The sequence below is a fragment of the Triticum dicoccoides genome, chromosome 6A, assembly GCF_002162155.2.
Source record: "Triticum dicoccoides isolate Atlit2015 ecotype Zavitan chromosome 6A, WEW_v2.0, whole genome shotgun sequence".
Classification (NCBI taxonomy): Eukaryota; Viridiplantae; Streptophyta; class Magnoliopsida; order Poales; family Poaceae; genus Triticum; species Triticum dicoccoides.
In genome coordinates, this window is record NC_041390.1 from 617,713,792 (window position 1) to 617,734,628 (window position 20,837).

The following is a 20,837-nucleotide window of genomic DNA, read 5'->3' on the forward strand; positions in this document are numbered from 1 at the left end:
TCCAAAGGTAACTATTCTAGCTAAACGGTTCTTTCCTACTACTGTTTTGAACCCCAAAAAATAAGCTCAAGTGTTGCCTGTCCTATATTTTTTTCCATCTTATTTTTCGTTTCCATTCCCTGATAATGGTATGACATTTTCTTTCATGTTGCAGGTTAACTACAAGGGATGAAGTACTAGAAGTTGCATGTTAACAAGTTGCTTTCCTCGTAGGCACACTTCATGTTAGGCAAGTCTGTTCAAGTTAGGTCGGTGTTTGTTACAGCTACACCTTAGGCAATATTCTCTATATGAAAACCAAGCCATGTAAGTCATCCACACAAAAAGTGTGGTGATAGATCTCTTTGGTAGGCCAAAGCGTGACTAATAATCGTGCATTTAAGGTTAGGAAAACTTGGCAAATATTGTGTGGTAAACTATGGCAAAGTTAGCTTAAAACTAAACGGGCCCAAACCGAGTCAAAGCGCTGCATTAATCTGGTTTCCATCACTATTGGTTACTTCTTGCATCCTAAAATGTAACTCATATTTGGATTGTCTTCAAGTCTAACTTTTTAAAGTTTGGCAGATTTGTAGAAAAAATATAACCTCTAAAATAGGACCTATATACACTTGTCAATATATTTTATTACATATCTATTGGTACGTACTGGTTTGGTGTTATAGATGCTGATATTTTTTTCATGTACGCTTGGCCAAAATATCACTTAACATTTTGAGATGGACAGAGTATCTTTTTTCATCTTGGGCAACTCATATTTTGTTCTCTTAGTGAGATGATATCTTTTTGGCTCAGTTTTTAGTTGTTCTGATTTACTAATTTATAAAAGTTGTATCAGAAAGCATATTGCCCAATTTTAAAAATTGATTTAGTTCAGATAAGTAAGATAGGAAGGGAATTAAATTGGTAACACTGCAAGTATATGAAAAGGCGATGTGATGAACTATTTCATCGTTATCCATATGAAGCCTGTGAAATACTATTTTATCGATGTGGATCAACTATAAAATTAGCCTATGGTATTACAGGCGTGGCAAGGCGTTCATACGCGTCTAAAGAGACCTACTAGTAGTCATCCAAATTTCAATGCTCGCAATTCAAACATTAACTTATATTGTTCATATAATAACAAAATATTCTAATATCTTTATTATTAAAGGAGAAATTGGTGACGATGATACTTCGTCCTCCTTCCCTTGTCAACGTTAGGACAAACCAAATAGCAGGTTGGAAGAAAATCCCGCATGACCCTTGTTAGAATTGTGTCGAATATTATTGTATAAGTTAGGTTACAGTTGGATTTGGTTTTGGACTGTGTGTAGATAGGGTAGGAGTTGTGTCTTAATAAGAAACTTGTATCTTAGGCCTTTCATATATAGTGGGGGTAGACACACGATGTCACCTATGCCAACATAGTAGCACAGGCACGCAGGGGGACGGCGCGTGTGCCAGCGCCCGGGCGGCCGGGGTGCGGTATTGTAACGGTGTCATGGGGAGGAGCGCCCTTCGTCAGGCCCCGGAGATGTAGCCATAATGATGAACCTCGTTAACAAATCTCGATGTCGTGCTTGTGTGATTGCTTGGTCCTCGGTAGATCAATGGTGGTCTCGGATTTATTCTAACAAGTGGTATCATGAGTAAGGTTTCGAAGAGGCCGCGGAAGTTGATTTAGAGGAGAACAATGAAGACCGGTGGCTGTGGGGCACGACGTACGTGCGGCAGCGATCGGAGATCGTCGTGTATAAAGCATTCTAGAGATGAAGCGGATTCACGGATCGATTACAAATAAGTCGCAGTTGTCGTCAAGTTCGAAGCTCGGTTCGATGGCCAGCAGCTGGAGCGACTTGGAGTTGGATTATCGATCGTGAGGCAGCTGATACATGTGACGTGTTTTTTGGCAAACCTCTTCGAGGCCGAATCGATGGACGTGCAGGAGTCAGATCTGATCTGTGTGGCGGCGTGTTCAGCGTGTAGCACTAGGACTCCTCCGCAGCGGCGCGTACAAGGCGGCTTCCCAGGCGCTGGGGTCGTACCAGTCGAGAGGGCGTGAGGCGGTGCACCTGCTAGCGGCCCAAGAGCTGGGCGGCCCACATGCGGCAGGCTTTTCGAAGCGGAGGCCTAGCTCGGGACAGCTCGTGGTCCAGCTGGGATTTACGAAGGCCCGCTGGTGGTGCGCGCAGGCGTAGGGAGAGGATGGAGCAGCGATATGCATGCATACGGAGGCTCAGCCAAGAGCTGCAAAAGCAAGTAGACACGTGATTTGTTGGAAAAAAGGGTCGGTTTCGAGGATTTGCACAGCGTATTGGACATGAAAGTTGCTGGCTATGCATTGGTCGGACTGGGTACCAGTGGTCGGATGGAGACGTGATACTCGGCATCGGTCGATGATGATCGGTGGTTCTCTGCAGTGGTGGTTGAGGCAGTGTGGCTAGCTAGCCGGGAGACTCGACCAAGACAACAGAGGCTCGGCGCGGTGATAGCGGCGAGGCGTGCTGTAAGCACGGGACACAGCGACAGGCCAAGGCACTGGTGCTCAGACATGTGGTCAGACAAATTATGTAGGGGTGCTGAAGCAGTGTTGACGAGTACCAGATTCAAGTTGGTGACTGGGTCTATCGATGCCGGAAGATGGACAGGAGTTGACTATGGAGAATCTGAGAAAGTGGCGGAGAGTCTAAAATTGTCAAAAGCTAAGAGAGTACATTGCCGTATATTCTATGGTGTTCGGTGCACATGGCAAAGTGCAGATGACAAATATAGAAGGAGGCAGAGTGCTGTAGCTGTGGGATATGTCAAAGACTAACCGGGAAAAAAAGATGAAACAACTGCGAATTTGACTCAGAATGACACAGGGCGACCGTGAAATTCCTTCAAGTTTCAGACAAGTAGTCAAGAAAGAGCGATAATGTTGAGTTTAGGTAACTCTTAGATATGGCGTCTAATATGTGAGTTGTTCACTTTCACGCAGACAGCGGTCGGTGTGTGATGTCATTGAACGGATTCTCCAGAGGTTGGAAGCACAAAATAGAGTAATGAGGAAGCACAAAGTTGCAGGTGGAGTCACATGGAGTCTGGGAATAGTAGCGGTGCTCATGGCATATCTCAAGTCCATTGTACATGGAGATTCAACGCATGGATGAATCCAAGATGGTGGAGAATATTCGGCAAGGTGGAGTTTGTTAAAGTTGTGTCGAATATTATTGTAAAAGTTAGGTTACAGTTGGATTTGGTTTTGAACTGTGTATAGATAGGGTAGGAGTTGTGTTCTAATAGGACACTTATATCCTAGGCCTCTCATATATAGTGTGGCTAGACACATGATGTAACTGTTGGGTTTCGTAGTAATTTCAAAAAATTTCCTACGCTCACGCAAGATCATGGTGATGCACAGCAACGAGAGGGGAGAGTATGATCTACGTACCCTTGTAGATCGACAACGGAAGCGTTTGGTTGATGTAGTCGTACGTCTCCACGGCCCGACCGATCAAGCACCGAAACTACGGCACCTCCGAGTTCTAGCACACGTTCAGCTCGATGACGATCCCCGGACTCCGATCCAGCAAAGTGTCGGTGAAGAGTTCCTTCAGCATGACGGCGTGGTGACGATCTTGATGTACTACCGTCACAGGGCTTCGCCTAAGCACCGCTACAATATTATCGAGGACTATGGGTGAAAGGGGGTACCGCACACGGCTAAGAGCATGATCACGTGGATCAACTTGTGTCTCTAGGGGTGCCCCTGCCTCCGTATATAAAGGTTCAAGGGAGGGGGCCCGGCCGGCCAAGGTGTGGCGCGCCAGGAGGAGTCCTACTCCCTCTGGGAGTAGGACTCCCCCTTTCCTAGTTGGAATAGGATTCGTGGGGTGGGAAAAGAGAGAGAGAGAGAGAAGGAGGGGGGCGCCGGCCCCCTCTCTCCTTGTCCTATTCGGACTAGGGGTGAGGGGCGCGCGGCCCAGCCCTGGCTGCCTCTTCTCTTCTTCCACTAAGGCCCACTAAGGCCCATATACCTCCCGGGGGGTTCCGGTAACCTCCCGGTACTCCGGTAAAATCCCGATTTCACCTGGAACACTTCCGATATCCAAACATAGGCTTCCAATATATCAATCTTTATGTCTCGACCATTTCGAGACTCCTCGTCATGTCCGTGATCACATCCGGGACTCCGAACAACCTTCGGTACATCAAAATGCATAGACTCATAATATAACTGTCATCGTAACCTTAAGCGTGCGGACCCTACGGGTTCGAGAACAATGTAGACATGACCGAGACAAGTCTCCGGTCAATAACCAATAGCGGGACCTGGATGCCCATATTGGTTCCTACATATTCTACGAAGATCTTTATCGGTCAGACCGCATAACAACATACGTTGTTCCCTTTGTCATCGGTATGTTACTTGCCCGAGATTCGATCGTCGGTATCTCAATACCTAGTTCAATCTCGTTATCGGCAAGTCTCTTTACTCGTTCCGTAATACATCATCTCGCAACTAACTCATTAGTTGCAATGCTTGCAAGGCTTATGTGATGTGCATTACCGAGAGGGCCCAGAGATACCTCTCCGACAATCGGAGTGACAAATCCTAATCTCGAAATACGCCAACCCAACATGTACCTTTGGAGACACCTGTAGAGCTCCTTTATAATCACCCAGTTACGTTGTGATGTTTGGTAGCACATAAAGTGTTCCTCCGGTAAACGGAAGTTGCATAATCTCATAGTCATAGGAACATGTATAAGTCAAGAAGAAAGCAATAGCAACATACTAAACGATCGGGTGCTAAGCTAATGGAATGGGTCATGTCAATCAGATCATTCACCTAATGATGTGATCTCGTTAATCAAATAACAACTCTTTGTCCATGGTTAGGAAACATAACCATCTTTGATTAACGAGCTAGTCAAGTAGAGGCATACTAGTGACACTCTGTTTGTCTATGTATTCACACATGTATTATGTTTCCGGTTAATACAATTCTAGCATGAATAATAAACATTTATCATGATATAAGGAAATAAATAATAACTTTATTATTGCCTCTAGGGCATATTTCCTTCAGTAACCTATGCCAACATAGTAGCACAGGCACGCAGGGGGAGCCGACGCGTGTGTCGGTGCCCGGGCGGCCGGGGTGCGGCATTGTAACGGTGTCATGAGGAGGAGCGCCCGTAGTCAGGCCCCGGGGATGTAGCCGTGATGGTGAACCGTTAACAAATCTTGATGTTGTGCTCGTGTGATTGCTTGGTCCTCGGTAGATCAATGGTGGCATCGGATTTGATTTATTCTAACAACGCCAACAGGCTAGTCCACTACGGCAACATACAGAACCCAACAGATTTAGTGAACTACCTCGATCGGTTCAAACAGCGGAACAAGTTTTTTTCCAAGAAATCTCGAAAAACTGGCATAGACCATTGTGTGTCGCTTACCAGAAAGAAAATTCTCTGAGTGTCATATGGATGAAGACACTATTTCTAATTTCATAACTTTTATAAGAAGTGCAGACATGGAACTGCTCGAGTAGTATCAACAAATATTACTGAAAAATTTATTGTGTAAACAGTCTGCTAATACAACGCAAGGCATTATTCGATAACAGGGACACTACATACCATACATGCTGCTTATTTCTATCAGGGTGTGCGGGCATTCAAGGGTACACTTCAATGATGGATCGAAATCCTAGCATTGGAGTGATCTTGTAATCACTGAATCCGGCTTCAAGGAAAATCTCCCTCCACTGCTTCTCGTCTCGCTCGCCCCCATCAACACGCATCATCTGGACATCAAATAGAACTTGTGTCTCCCTAAGAAGAACACCATCCCGTGACATGCTGGAGTCTATCACGACTTCGACGATTATCACCTTCCCTTTGGCACCTCTACTGATTATTGCTTCTTTGCACCGTCGTAGTACCTTGACAGCATCTTCATCTTGCCACAAGCACAAAACCCACTGGAAAATGGAAGAACACATCTCGTTCAAAGTAGATGTAATAACTGAAGGAAAGAACTAGATGTTGTGTCCTATGTGTACCTTGAGTAGAACAACGTCTGCTGGTGGCACGTACTCAAACAAATCGCCAGCAACAAACTGAACATTACTGATGGCAGGTGCCCCCGCAATCGCGTGTGGGAGGTCCAAGACGGTGCAGTTGATGTGGGGGAGCGCCTTAGCGATGGCTTCCGCCGTGGCACCATGGGCACCGCCAGTGTCAACGAGAGAGGTCCACGCCCTCAAAGATGTTGCAGTGATCCCTGATGATGGTCTCCATAAGGAGGCGGCTATCGGAGACCATGCCAGCATTGAACATGCCACGTGTGCCCTTCTTCGCCGTCATCTCCTCCCGTGTGCACCCATGTGCCACCTCAAAGAGTGTCAGGGCTGACGCTCTCTCGTCGGTGAACTACTCCCCTATACTGCAAAGGGCGGTCAAGGACAGCGGGTCCACGAGCACGCGCACGATGGGAGACTGGGTGCACGAGCTGTCCCCGACGAGGAGGCGCGAGAGTGGAGTGAACTTGTAGTGCATGTCGGTGGCATCATCGTGGGGGCCCTGGTCTACGGAGAAGATGCCGAGGATGGTGAGGGCACGCATGAGCCGATGGAGGTGGGAAACCTTTGCCGGCTGGATCCCGACCTTGGCGGCGATGTCGAACAAGGTGGCGGCACCTCCACGATGGTGGATGGCGTCGGGGACGCGTAAGTCCACGGCGGCCCTCAGCATGGCAGACTTGACGTACCCCATGGCCAGGGGCGGAGCCAGGATTTAGGTATAGGGGGGGCCAAGCCAAGTTGGCAAAAACAAATCGTGCAACGCAAAAAAAAGGTTCCCCTGTACTATAGTACTGTTTTGTGTCAACACTACTAAAACATAGCTAAATTGATATTAATTCAAATTTGCCTTTACAATTGCCAATAAGACCGAAATATAAATAATTTCATCAGAAGATAACCTAGTTTTACTCTTCATTACCACATCGTAGATTAGACAATCAAAGAAAATTACAAATGAATTAGCATTGTAAATCACACCATCAAAATAATTAAAATTGAATGTGCAATTTCAACTCATATTAAACGAGAATTCAGAGGGCTTTGATAGTGCTAACCTTGGAGCTGAACCACTAGAGAATTGACAGGCTGTATCTGTAGGACGATTTGCCTGTCGCGCAGCTGGTGCCCCCTGATTTAATCTTCTTCTTTTGTTGAGGATCTCCACTGATTTAATCGACCTCGTGAGTTAGAAGTGCATGAGGCGGCGGCCGCCGGCAGCACTAATGGCCTCAGGTCACACGTTAATCATGTCGAGGCCTTTTTTTAAGCAACGACAGAGGAGCTAGCGGGTTGGAGAGCGGAAGGAGGCAGGCCGTGACCATGTGTGGGCTCTCTGATGGGCCTTTTTCTTTTCAGATTTTATTATACTCTCCGTTGGAGTTAAGGGGGGCCAAGTACGTGTATATTCACCAAATCCGGTCGCTGATTACTCGTGCTTCTGAGTATTTGTCGATCGTTAGGGGGGGCCAGGCCCCTGCTCGCCCCCCCCCCCCCCTTGGCTCCGCCCATGGCGTGGTGGTAGAGCTCAAGCTGAGCTTGGAGCAACCCCTCCGTGCTGGTCATCACATTGTTTTCAGTTTCATTTTGGACATGCACCGCGATACGTTTTCTTTTCAGTTGGTCACTAGGGAGAAGAGATGGTAGGCCACCTGAATTTTCCATCAAGGAAAAAGAGGGCAAAACTCAGAACTATTATAGTGCATGAGAAGACTTGAGGGAAATGGCAGAAAAAGTAAGAAACTAAAACAAGTTTAAGGCCGATCATCAGCATGCCTAGCATCTGCGAGCACCCCATGCTCGGAATTCTCAGGTAGCCTAACCGCGTCGTCGTCGTCTTTGCCGTGGAGAAGTTTGTGCAGACGGGGGATGCAACAAGGGGCGAGAGCGTTGAAGACCACGCGGGCGCCATGATATGTTGTGTGTGGTAGCAACGCTGCTATGGCCATGGGGTTTTTATACTTACAATTATGTGTTCGATTTTCCATGGTACTGCAGTTAGCCTTGCGCGTACAGGAATGCCTAGCTAGGGAAATGATTGCGCAACCACCATGCATGATCTATCTACCTGATCAATGTCTATCTTTTCGGACTCTGGACGGACGTGGATATATCAAGCGACAAAAGCAATCACGTCGGAGACGAAAGCATGCACACCGCCGATGGACATGCGACAAGCTGGCTAAAGTCATGCTTTATCCATCCGTTTCTCTAAGCGGTTGGAGCTGGTGTTTCCATCCATGCACGGCGACGTATCTTTTGCTGGAGTCTACGTGCCCCTCCATTGATCGATGACGTTCCATGCGCCACTAAAACAGTGCACTCATACACCCTGCCCTAGGGGTGGAGCGTGGCAAGAGAAAGTAGACACACGAAAGAAAAGAAGTGGTACACAGCCGACAATTTTGCGGCCGATGCATGTACGGCACTAGCTAATCACAGTTAGATTAAATCCCTCCATAAATAATGAACATGAGATCCTACCATCATCCACATGCCGTACATAAACAACGTGTGCGAAGCTATATATTCCGATCGACAAAACACACTGTATTGAGAAAAAGAAGGGGCATGCTATCTCCCTATTACATTTTGCCCTTAGGTCCATGCACGAAATCCAAAAACAAGCGTGGTCTCAACAATGCAAGAGTTTGTTAAAGCGTGGACAGGAGAGAATCTACTTTGTCTGCAGGCCTGGACGACTAGTTCTCCGACGAGTCACACGAGGGCGGGTCGGCATGCACATGTGTAGCTACGTCGCCCGATTTGTCTCCAGGATGCTGCACGAGCCTATATAATAAACTCTGAGAGAGACCACACTGGGAAAGGAGAGTGCAAACGACTAGCTTATATAAACACAAGCAGGAACTCTCATATTTACCATGGCGAGCACTACCAAGGTAGTGGTGATCTTTGGCATTCTTGTTTTACTGCAGGTGTCATGCACCGCCAGTGAGGTCCGCGACCTCCCGGCGGTGATGTCGGTAAACGGCTTCGAGAACGGAGAGGAGGGCGGGCCAGCGAGCTGCGACGGCCAGTACCACAACGACGACCTCTTCCTCGTGTCGATGGCTTCAAAGTGGTACGGGACTGGCCTCCGGTGCGGAAAGATGATCAGCATCAAAAGATTGATCGGGACCTCCGTGCAGGCCATGGTCGTGGACGATTGCGGGGACGGCTGCGGAGATAACGAGATCAGTACATCGGCCGCTGTGTAGAAGGCCTTGGGGATCGACACCAGTACCGGCGAGGTTCCCGTCCTCTGGTCGGACGTCTAACTGCAACATGGTGCTCGGCTTAAAGATGAAAATTTTCACCGTAAATCAAGTAATCCGCTTTCGACTTCTCAGCAGTGTTAGTTTGTCAGCATAGTCGTTACTACTTGCTCGCCTTCACGGCAGAGTATAGTTGATAAAATAAAAGACTACATGTGCACATGCATATGCATGACGGGAGCGGATAATATGCTTATATCTACGGACGAGGATTTGGAGCACTCGGGTGCTCCGCACCCCTATACGAACAATTCATTCAAAAAAATACCGGGAAATTTAAAAAAAAACATGGGATTTTGGGATATCAAACGTGGGTTCCCGATCTACTCCAGTGTGAAATTTCATGAAAAAATACCAGGAAACGTATTCAGGGCAAAAAAGACAAAAAATTCCTATATATAGAAAAAAACTGTTTGGGTAGATTTTTGTTTGGACAGTATTTCCTTCCCCATGAATAAGTTTTTTGGAATTTTTTCACAAAATTTCACACGGGGGTAGATTGGGAAACCAGGTTTGATATTCCCAAATTTCAGTTTTTTTTTTGGTATTTTTTATGATTATTTTTTGTATAGGGATGTGGAGCATCCAGGAGCTCATGTGTATTTTCCTATATCTACTCCCTTTGCTACTAAATATATGTCTTTTGATAGATTTTAGTTTTTTTTGAGGGAAATGCCATCATGGCGGTTTATATTTCATGTGAGAATAAAGATACATCGTTTGTTAAAACATCCACTAAGAAACCCGGGGGCTCCGATTTCCAAACAATTGTTCGAGACACCTCCGAGTTCTTAGCTAGCAGATCCGCCGCCATATTGGCTTCCCGAGGGCAATGGCTAAAAACTATAGAGATAAAATTGCTAGATAAGAAAGTGCATTCTTCATGTATTGCCGCTGCTGGTCCTAATGAATTCCCGCCACTCATCATGATCTCGATTACCTCCAGACAGTCCGCTTCGACATAGATTTTGCTGCAACCAACTTCATTCGCTAGTAGGAGGCCATCTCGTAGTCCTCCAGCCTCTGCCGTCGCTGCGTCTTCCACAAAGGGTATATCACTGCAGGAAGCAGCGACAAAGAAACCGGCCTCATCACGCAACACTGCTCCCGTGCCCCCTGTACCAGTGTCCTGATCAAAAGCTGCATCGACATTAGGTTTGATGACGCCCTCAGGCGGCTTGGACCAGCCATGTCTTTTAATTTTAGTTTGCTTCAATCTTGCTCGTGAAAAATTCTGCCCTAAAGTTGATATAGCTTGGGCCGACCTTGCTGACTCATAGATGTTTTCATCGTGTGTGTATTTGCGTCGTTCCCACCAAGCAAAATGAGTAAATGTGAACTCTAAAATATGTCTATATACATCAGTACTACCAAGTAATTCCGGGGGGCCGACCACGTATACCTCCGTAGGCAACGTCATTAGGAAATCCCCGTCGCTGTGGTATACGCCGTTGCAGGCCGCCGGCCGGCCGCCCTCATCTCCTTCTTCGTACCCGTTCACCGTCATCGTTCCTGCCTGGAAGCCGGCGAGGGACGTCCCTGGATCAGCGTGGTGCCGGGCCACAACGCACGATTCGCCCTGCAGGAACACAAGAACGCCAAAGGCGATCTTGGTGCTGCCCCCCATGGTAATTATCGAGCGAGTTCCTGCTTGCGTTTCTATGCTAGCTTAGCTTGCTGCCCTCTGTGCTCTCTCAAGGGTGTTGGTTCATTCGGGGAGTTCATAGGCAGCAGGTCACTCGTGGCATAGGGAACTGGGTACTGATTTTCACTCCATGCGAGGAGGACAGGTTCAAATTCATTGTTTCACTCTCCAACGTGGGACCTGCCCACAGACAAGATGGAAGAGATGCTTCTAATGATGTCCTTCACTCCATGCGAGGAGGACAAGTTCAAATTCATTGTTTTACCCTCCAAGGTGGGACCTGCCCACAGACAAGATAGAAGACATGCTTCTAATGATGTCCGCTCTCTCAATGACCATCAGGTTCAACACTTAAAAAAGGACATGGTTGTAAGTTGCGTTTAAAAAACATCCCGACAAGGAGTGTTTTTATTGTCTCACAACATCGTATCAAGACGGTACAAGGATAACGAGTTTACATCCGGTCTTAACACATCTAAGTAGCAACATAGTCAAGAAAAGAAGGTGGAATACATAGCAACAAAGGGTAAAAAAAAGGCCGATGGAGGAGGGCTGATCTCCTGAACATCGATCATCATCCGTGTTGAATAAAAACTTCCTTGACTGTATCCTTAGCTAATTCACATGTTCATGTATGTTGTTTTTCAATCAATTTGTTGTTTTTTCTAGTAGAAAACGGGGCCAGGGAGAAAGGAAATCAACGTTGTTTTGATGTTGCAAGGCCTTATAGTTATTTGTTTGTCTTGGTCGCAGCCATGCATGTGGGAGTCTATGAAAACAAGTTCATTTATTCTAACTTCTCTAACAATAGATATAGTTGTACAACACAGTGTAACCAGATTTTTTTGCGATATGAGTTAAATCCCTATACGGGTCACTCATTTTACTAAGGATGCTATATTTAGTGCTTAAGAAGCTGAGTTAGTCCTTATGTAATCATTGTTGTACTAGGTTTAGAAACTCGCTCTAAGTGGTACTATTCTGTATCTCGAGGGCTAGATTGCTTGCTTGTCTCACACATCCTTTCCAATTGTCTTTTCACAGAACTTCTTTCACTTAATTTACTGAACTGTAACCTGCTCTTTTCTATCCGGTAGTGTTCTTGCTCTGTTGATGCAGGGGTATAGGAGGGCATCACGAATATTTTGGAGTTGCATCCATTCTCTGCAATACAAATACGATACTGTATTGTGATATATTCACTATTGTATGGCTGATTTTGAAAAATCTTTGATTTTCAGTATTTTTTATTCTACTCACACGATATGATTTTTCCATGGATGTATATCTGTACATTTTTTGCTGAAATAGATCAAAAATACACTTCAATTTTTTGTGTGAAACATTCATTGTTGCCGGGAAAAAAAACCATTTCAATTGTCCATACAAAATTGAGCCACACAGCACGCTTATAGTTAGTTATTTGTCTCGCTCGCAGCCATGCATGCGGGCATCTATCAGAATAAGTTCATCTATATTATTGTAACTTCACTTTCATTAAATGCATTTCTATGACACAGTGGGCGGTATTCTATCTTTTCGATTTTGGTCTATTTTTTGACAAGTGATTACAATCCCTATATGAGGGACTCATTTTATTATGATTGCTATATTAAGTGAATAAGAAGCTAATGTTAGCCTTTATGGAATCGTTGATGTACCATATTTAGGAACTAGCACTATGTTGTATCGTTCTATATCCTGAGGGGTAGACTACTTGCCTACTTCACTCATTTCTCCGGTTGTAGGAACTTTTTATTTCACTAATTTTATTCTACTGTATGCTTTTAGTGGGCGGTATAGCAGGGCACAATGAATACTTTGGGGTTGCATGTTTTCTTTGCAATAGATATATACAAATGTATTCTGATTTATTTGCTTTTGTATGACTGAATTTTGTCATGAGTATTTGATTTTATATCTTTTCATTTTAATTTTCTGTGCTTGGATTATTAGATCAATAATTCGCATTCACCTTTTAGCGAGAGATTAAATATTCATTTGATTAACGTTATTATCATACTTCACATGGTTTTACACCTTTATACATTTATGCCATGATTGGAAAATCATGTGCACATAGAAAAATCGATCCTGAAATTCAACAATGGACATATTTTCCATTGACATTATGAGCATTTAATGAAGCAGTTGGTAGCCTATTATGGTTTTTTTCGTCCTCCTCCCACCTCCCCTGGGTTTTTTCGTCCTCCCTCCCACCTCCCAATTTCGTTGGGTTTTTTTCGTCGGTTTTTATTCGCCCCCCTCCCACCTTTCAATTTCGTCCGGTTTTTATTCGTCCCACCTCCCACCACCCCCTCGTACCGGTTCTTTTTCTCTCCACTCTTTCCTCGCAAACCAATAATTTCCTAACATACAAAAGATCACAAATCTATCTTTCCTTACCCGAATCAGTCGCTCCCTACATCAGTGCATTTCTTTATTAAGAAAACTAACACGTAAATCTTAACGCATTGTAAACAAATCCCGTTATAGACCTAATTAATTTATTATGAAATCTATACGTGGTCGCATTGGTTCTTTTTCTCTCCATTCTTTCCTTGCAAACCACTAATTTCCTAACATACAAAAGATCACGAATCTATCTTTCCTTACCCAAATCAATCGATCCCTACATCAGTGCATTTCTTTATTAAGAAAACTAACACGTAAATCTTAATGCATTGTAAACAAATCCCGTTATGGGCCTAATTAATTTATTATGGAATCTGTACGTGGTCGCATCTCTCCCCTCGTGAAAAAATCGCATCCATCTCCCGTTAAAAAGGAAAAGAGAACATGAACGATCAATCCCACACCCTGCATCTCAGTAGCAAAAAATCACCCCCGCTCTGCTACTGCGCCTCGCCGTGTGCCTGTCTCGACCCATGCCTCGCTTTCATGGCTGGCCGCCGCCGTCTCCACCGCCACGTACAAGAAAACAGTGGGCAAAACCATGCATTCAAATCGCACACCCCCACCCTCCTCCCAAAGGAACCATCCATCTCTACTCCTAATCGAGCAGTTGGTAGCCTGGTACGGTTTATTTTCATGTGGTTTTTCTTCGTCCCATCCTCCCACTGGTTTTTCTCCCTCCCATTAAAAAACCAAATCCCATTAGGGGGATCTTGTTTCATGCTTCCTTTGGTAGGTGTTGATTCAATTCAACTATGTAAACAATAAGTAATTAAGAATTCAGAAATTGCACCATATATGTGAGATCACCTTCCTAAAAGACAGACATAAGATTTATCTCGATAACCTTCCATAATAAAATGAGATATTTCTTCATAAGTAATCACTAATCCCGCGGGCTATGTAATTTATTATTATCATTATCTCTACTATTAATTGAGAATCACAAGTTTCATATGGGCGTACGCATCCGCGTGCCCCTGCGAAGGGGCGTCGTGCAGGACACCATGGAAGATGTAGTGGCCGGGCCTAATGCTGGCACGGTGCTTGAGAATGTCAGGGCGTCGATCACGAGGTCGAGGACGGCCGTGGGGGGAGGCGGGTCATCAGACCGCCACATGGACTCGGTCATATTATATTTCTTGTAGAGCCAGACAAGCTACATTCTCAAATCAAGTGTGTCTATTTAAATGTCAAGAAATTCGTTAAGGGAATGTGTCTAACATTAATCAGTAGTCGTCATCTTTGGCGTTTGTAGCAGCCATTCATGCGAAGATATTTTAAAAACCGAGCACTAAGTCAATTTCGAAATCAAACCATTGATGCGATAAATTAGCTAGACAGTTAATTACATATGCAATTAATTAGGTCCATTTAAATAGGATTTGTTTGCACCGAATCAATTTGGAAGTTGAGTGATTAATGCAATTCATTAATTTTTTAGACAATTATTAATGCCTACAGATAATTGGAAGTAGGGATATTTTACAATTAGTCAAATAATTAATTGATTTGGTTGACGGTTAATTAGGCATGCAAAGAATTAAGTAGGTCGTTAATTATTTGTGTACTCAATTAATTAAGCAAGCAGTTAATCACAGCGAATCATTTTGAAAGCGCTTGTGGGCAAGGATGATCAACGGGCTCTCGACTGCATGGCCAATCACCGAGCACCGCTTGTCAACATGGACAACGGCCACCATGCTCTTGCGACATGGGCAACCTAGCGTTCACCTAGATGGACGAAGACTATGCTCCGAAGGATGTCCACACCCTGACGGTTGCCGAAATATTCGCGGGTGAGGACAAGATGACACAACATTGGCTAGGTGGTTCATGCGATAATAAGAAGAAAGAGTGTTCGAAGAACAAGAAGGAAAAAGAACTAAAGCCACCAAACGGTCCATGGTGTTGGAGAAAGAAAAGAGTGTTCCAAATAATAAGAGAGACAAAAAAGAGTATTCTTGAAAATAAGTAGGAACAAGAACTAAAACTGACGAGAAATGAGAAATAAGAAGATGAGGCGTTGATGACGAACACACTAATGTTGATGTGGTGCTGGTTGGCGCCAATGAAACGCGTTAGCGAAGACCCGAGGAGTAGAAGGTGTAGGGAAAGACGAGGAAGAGAAGAACGCCAATTATCCCTTCTAGCATATGTGGGATGTAGGTGCGGCTTATTGGCAACTAGGAATACGTTCATGTTGCCACTCTCCTCCAATGTGAATGTGCATTTGCAAAGTTGAATGAACGTTTGAGAATGCTATCCGTAGTTATTTGTTGCTTTTGTGTCAATAGTATGTTGTTAGTTTAACCCACTCTATTATATTGTAAACATGAAAATTTTCATCTTTATTGCAATGCATGGCGAAGATGAGGTCGATGTCATCTGGTTCTAAAGGAGGTCGCTCCAGCGAGAAATGTCCCGCTACGGCAGAAAGCCGATCAGGAATGGGAGGTTCCGACAGAAAAAAGGAAGGCACATCGTTGGATGAGGTTTTTTGTGTTGAATCCGAGTGTTACAGATAACATTGCGGATAGCCCGTAGCAACGCACGAGCGTTCTCCTAGTAATAATAAAAGGCCATCCCAAAGATATGTCTAACCTCTATTTCTTTTTGAATGTTTATTTGAAAGAATCACTATGCTCCTCCTAATATTGCTAGCCTGTGTGGCCGCATGGGTTGACGACTAGTACTAGTAATTTTCCTTTTCCTTTTTTTTTGGGTGGGTGGGTGGGTGGGGGGGAGGCCTCGAGCATGTCGAAGCCCCCTGTTAGATTCGCCGCTGGTTGATACATACGCATGATGTGAGCGTATAATCTGCTTATATGTAAGTGGCAGAGTTTTGAATTTTGGCTGAGATAAATAAATATTGTCGGAAATTTGGCCATCTTGGCCAGGCTTGATATATGTCTTTTCAGCCAAATATGTTTGGCCCGATCTGAATTTTTGGCCTAGCCCGACTTCTGGAGCCTTCGCATCACGGTTTGCCTAGGGCCAAACATTATATTTGTACTCCTCAAGGTTATGGTGCTCTGTTAAGCTTTTGTTCCGTTCTGATTTCCAATTTTCAGTCAAATTTCATTCCAACATTCAATATTTGGTTTTGCTATTCCGTCCGATATTTTACCGGAACTTCTTAAATAGCCGAATTTCGGCCGTCTCATTCATAGGCGGAAAAAAACACAAGCCCACAGTGGTGTCAATCATGTATGTTTGTTTGTGACAGTATAAGTCATTGTATGTAAGACAATCTAAGGTTGCTACTCGATGATAAATATACTTCACGGTCCTCTAGTATGTTTTGTTGTATTTTTCTCCGCATAACTACAATTTAGCCCAAATTATGTGGTCTCCTTTTCCTTTAAAGCATAATATAATGAAAGGAACATTCCTATTTCATCAAAAGAATAACAGCTAAAAATATGCTATGAAATTCATGGAGTCATTTAGGTCCACGTGTACCAGTAAGAACTAGATGAACTCGTCTTGAATGAAGTGACATTTTTTTTTGATAAAGGGTGCTATTTATGAATTCTTTAGATATATACACATGTATACCCGCAACAACATGCGGGGTATCATCTAGTTTACATAAACAGCATCATTTGTAGCTTCTAGGAGACTAATATAGCAGGAACAGGTACATCTTCTGAAAGTATGTGTAGTTCACAATTGAATCAAATGAAACATTCATACGAAGGTTGCAAAGAAATTAAAAAAAGAGCCTACAGATTGGAGCTAACTCCTTCAATGCACTTCTTTTTAAACCCTCAACTACCCTGATAAGAAAGTTAACAAAGAAAAGATTACATAACCGTAAAACTTTAGAAGATGTACATGATGAAAAGTTGATGAATCTATCAGAAAAAATGTATCGCTGTTTTGTAATAGTTGTGTGTAGTTGTTGGCCTAGTTGTTTTATTTACCTACGATTCTTGAAACTAATAGACCTTAAGTATGGAGCATACTCAATGCTTGTATTTTTACAAGCTTGCATCCAAACGACGCCAAGCACTTACATAGCCAGTATCATCCCTTATTGTTTGGATTTTTTCATATGATCAAGCCGGTCTCTCATATACAAGATTTCTAACCTAGCGAACAGAAACTGCAACATATTGCTCTCCAAGCAAAAAAATTGTTTATTTTTAGATTGCTTATCACATGGACCATGTGGAGCTCTCCAAGCATGTTCCCTCGAAAATATATGTTTTATCTTTACTCACTAAAATTCCTTTGGTGATGACTTTAATTTTGTTTCTCAAATTCACCTAAAACAACAAGACTTTGGTTAAAATAATAGACCTACAAAAATGGAATTTGTGATGCTATATATGCACATCGTCATAAGAAGCGTGTCTGTAGTGGTGATGCTTTCTAGGGTAGAGATCGAAATAGAAGCATCCTAGAAAAATGTCCCTACATAGTTGTTTTGTCGTGTTGGCTGAGATCATTTTACATGGACTTCCATTCTTATGCACATATGCATGCAGGTACTTTAACATTACTGTTTACATGGGTATTAGTGCAGAACCGGGCAATAGCACCGGTTCGTAAGGCCCTTTAGTGCCGGTTCGGTAACCGGCACTAAAGTATGGGCACTAAATGTCCCCCCCCCCCCTTTAGTACCGGTTCAGCACGAACCGGTGCTAAAGGGCAACCACCACGTGGCACGAGCCAGCTCCGGGGGCAGGGAGCCATTTAGTACCGGTTGGTGACACCAACCGGTATTAAAAGGATGGGGGGTTTGGGTTTATGATTTCTTTTTCATTTAATTTTGTATTTTTTATTTAATTCTTTTTCGTTTGCTGGTATTTTACGATACTGCATATTGTACACATTATGCATATATATAAATAGAATTTCTAGTAGAACCGATTATATATATAATTAGCTAGCTATATACAATTTCTCCTAATTGGTGCCTTCGGAGTCAGTGACATTAGCCTAATTGGTGCCTTCGGAGCACGATAACAATTGGAAGTGGTTCATGGGGGCGGTAGCGGGTAAAAGTATTCTCCTTTGGGATCTATGACCTGGTCGAGCAAAAATCCCGCTATTTCCTCTTGAATTGCTTCTATACGGTCCTCTGGTAGGAGCTTCTCCCGCACCTCTTTGAACTGTTAAGAAGGAGATCAATATGCATGTGTATTAGTTGTGTGACTAGATATCGATAATGGTGTAAAAATTGTGAATAGTGTTCTGACAAACGTACCCACTCCTGTCTTTGAGATCTGCTCCTTTCGGACGCCATCATGCGAATGTTCTCGCAAACGTAGTATGCACACAGATTATTCCTCGGCGCCTGATTCAGGGCCTTTACGAGAATGGAATTTGATCAGATAATAATTAATCAAGCATGATAATTAAAGAGATAGCAGCTAGCTAGCTAGTACTACTTAATTACTTACCTGGGGTCGATACCATTTCAGATTTTGTTTCCATCGGCCTGGAGTGACTTTGATGAACTTTGCACAAGCCCTGCCCGCCGACAAAGAACATGAATAAATGAGTTATTAAATAGTTGTTATCAGGAAATGATGAACTAATTAAATAGGCGGAGATATAGTTAATAATGATTGAAATTACCTGTTGACTATCCCCTTCACGATGGTGTAGTCAGTTGGTTTCTTAAGTAGTGAGTCTAGTACTTCAACTGTTCCTTCATCAACTTTAATGATTAACAAGATCCAGTGAAATCTGCATGCACACACGTTTGCATGTCTTAATTAAGCGGGCATATGTAAGCAAAAACATGTAGCTAGCTAGTAGGCAAACACAGAATTTGTAGTACAAGACAGTGTGACTCACTCGAAGTTGTAAGGAAGTAGTATATCATCATTGTATTTGAGTCGCTTGAAGAACTCTAACATGCTTTCCTCCATACTTTTTTCGTAATATTGATCTAATTTCCATGTGTATTCATTAATGGTATTTGGGTCAACGAACCCAATGCCATAGCGTCCACCTTTTTTCATTTCATAAATCTTCATCCTGCATAATACCAAAGAAAAGAATATAGTGAGGATAATTACAGGTAATGATTGATCAAAATGATCACTACAGCTAGCTTGAGGCTTAAATTACAGAAAGAAATCACTTATAGACAATAGCAACTGACGATAGATTTGTCGAGTGCGTCTTGATTGTATAACTGAAATAGTTCTGAATACTCAACGGACACAGCTTTCTCATGGTAGTAATGATCCTTCTTGACATCACCATGAGGGACTCTCGATTGCAATTCTTGGTAATGTCCATGTACAATTGATGCAATTCATACATTCTCGTTGGGAGCTTCTTGACCTCGTCTGGCTCGACCAAAGGTTGGCCCCGGACATATTTCCGTTTTATTTCCTCCTCTCTAGTCGGAGACATGGGCTCGATATCGAGGAGTTGTCCAACAGTGATCATGAGGCTTTTAGCCTGCTCATTATGCTCCTCGGTTATTACCATATCGCCTAGCCCGGGAACGTTAACGGTTTTCCCACAATAATGTTGGGCTCGCCTACTCTCATGTGTTGTTGGCACAACAAGCGGGGGGATTGATTACACCGCCTGTTCTCCCAGCTGGGGAACGGTTTTACCGCTCCTTTTGCCAGCTGATTTGCTCGAGCTCGAGCTCGCCTCTTTCTGTAGACGTGCTCGATTTAACTTCTTGATGTGGCGCTCATAGTCTGTGTCAACAGGCTTGGGAGCTGGTGCTCTAGCCATACGAATGAAGTGGTCAATCTTTTCCTCAGGCACTTTCTCCCTTGGCGGCGGTGGCGGTTTCGATGCAAAATGGGCTTCCACCTCGGCCTTCGATATGGCTACATTTTCCTCCTCGAACTTGTCGTAAGGCCTCTACGGAAGAGGCGTGAGGCTTGGACCATATTGAAATCGCTTGCCTCCGCCTGTACCTCCAGTACTACCTCGACTTGTACCGCTACGCACCATAGCTGAGGCGGCTCTCTTCCGTGATTGCTGAGGCGGCGAAGACGGCTGACGTGGCTGAGTTGGAGGAGGAGGAGTGTGCTGAAGCTATGCCGGACTTGGAGGAGGAGTGGCCTGAAGCTGTGCCGGACTTGGAGGAGGAGTGGCCTGACGCTTTGCCGGACTTGGAGGAGGAGGAGTGTCCTGAAGCTGTGCCGGACTTGGAGGAGGAGTGGCCTGACGCGTTCGTGGACTTGGAGGAGCGGGAGTCTGCTGACTCGGTGGCGGACTTCGACGAGGAGTCGGATGACGCGGTGTCGGTGGCCTTCGAAAGATGATGCAATTCTTTCTCCATAGGATGATACGATGGTTGATCTCTTCCAGTGTGTGCTCATCGTCACCTCCGGGAATGTCAAGCTCTAGCCCCGAATATTGGTCCACCACCTCATCAACCAAGACATGAGCATAGCCCGCTGGAATCGGGTTGCAATGGAAGGTTGCCTCGGGGGGATTTGTAAAAGCAAGA

General features: G+C 44.2%; 1 pseudogene; it reads right to left on the reverse strand.

The window, feature by feature from the left end:
• Positions 1–5,653: 5,653 nt before the first annotated feature.
• On the reverse strand, positions 5,654–7,597 carry LOC119318285 (annotated as a pseudogene).
• Between the last annotated feature and the right edge of the window lie 13,240 nt (positions 7,598–20,837).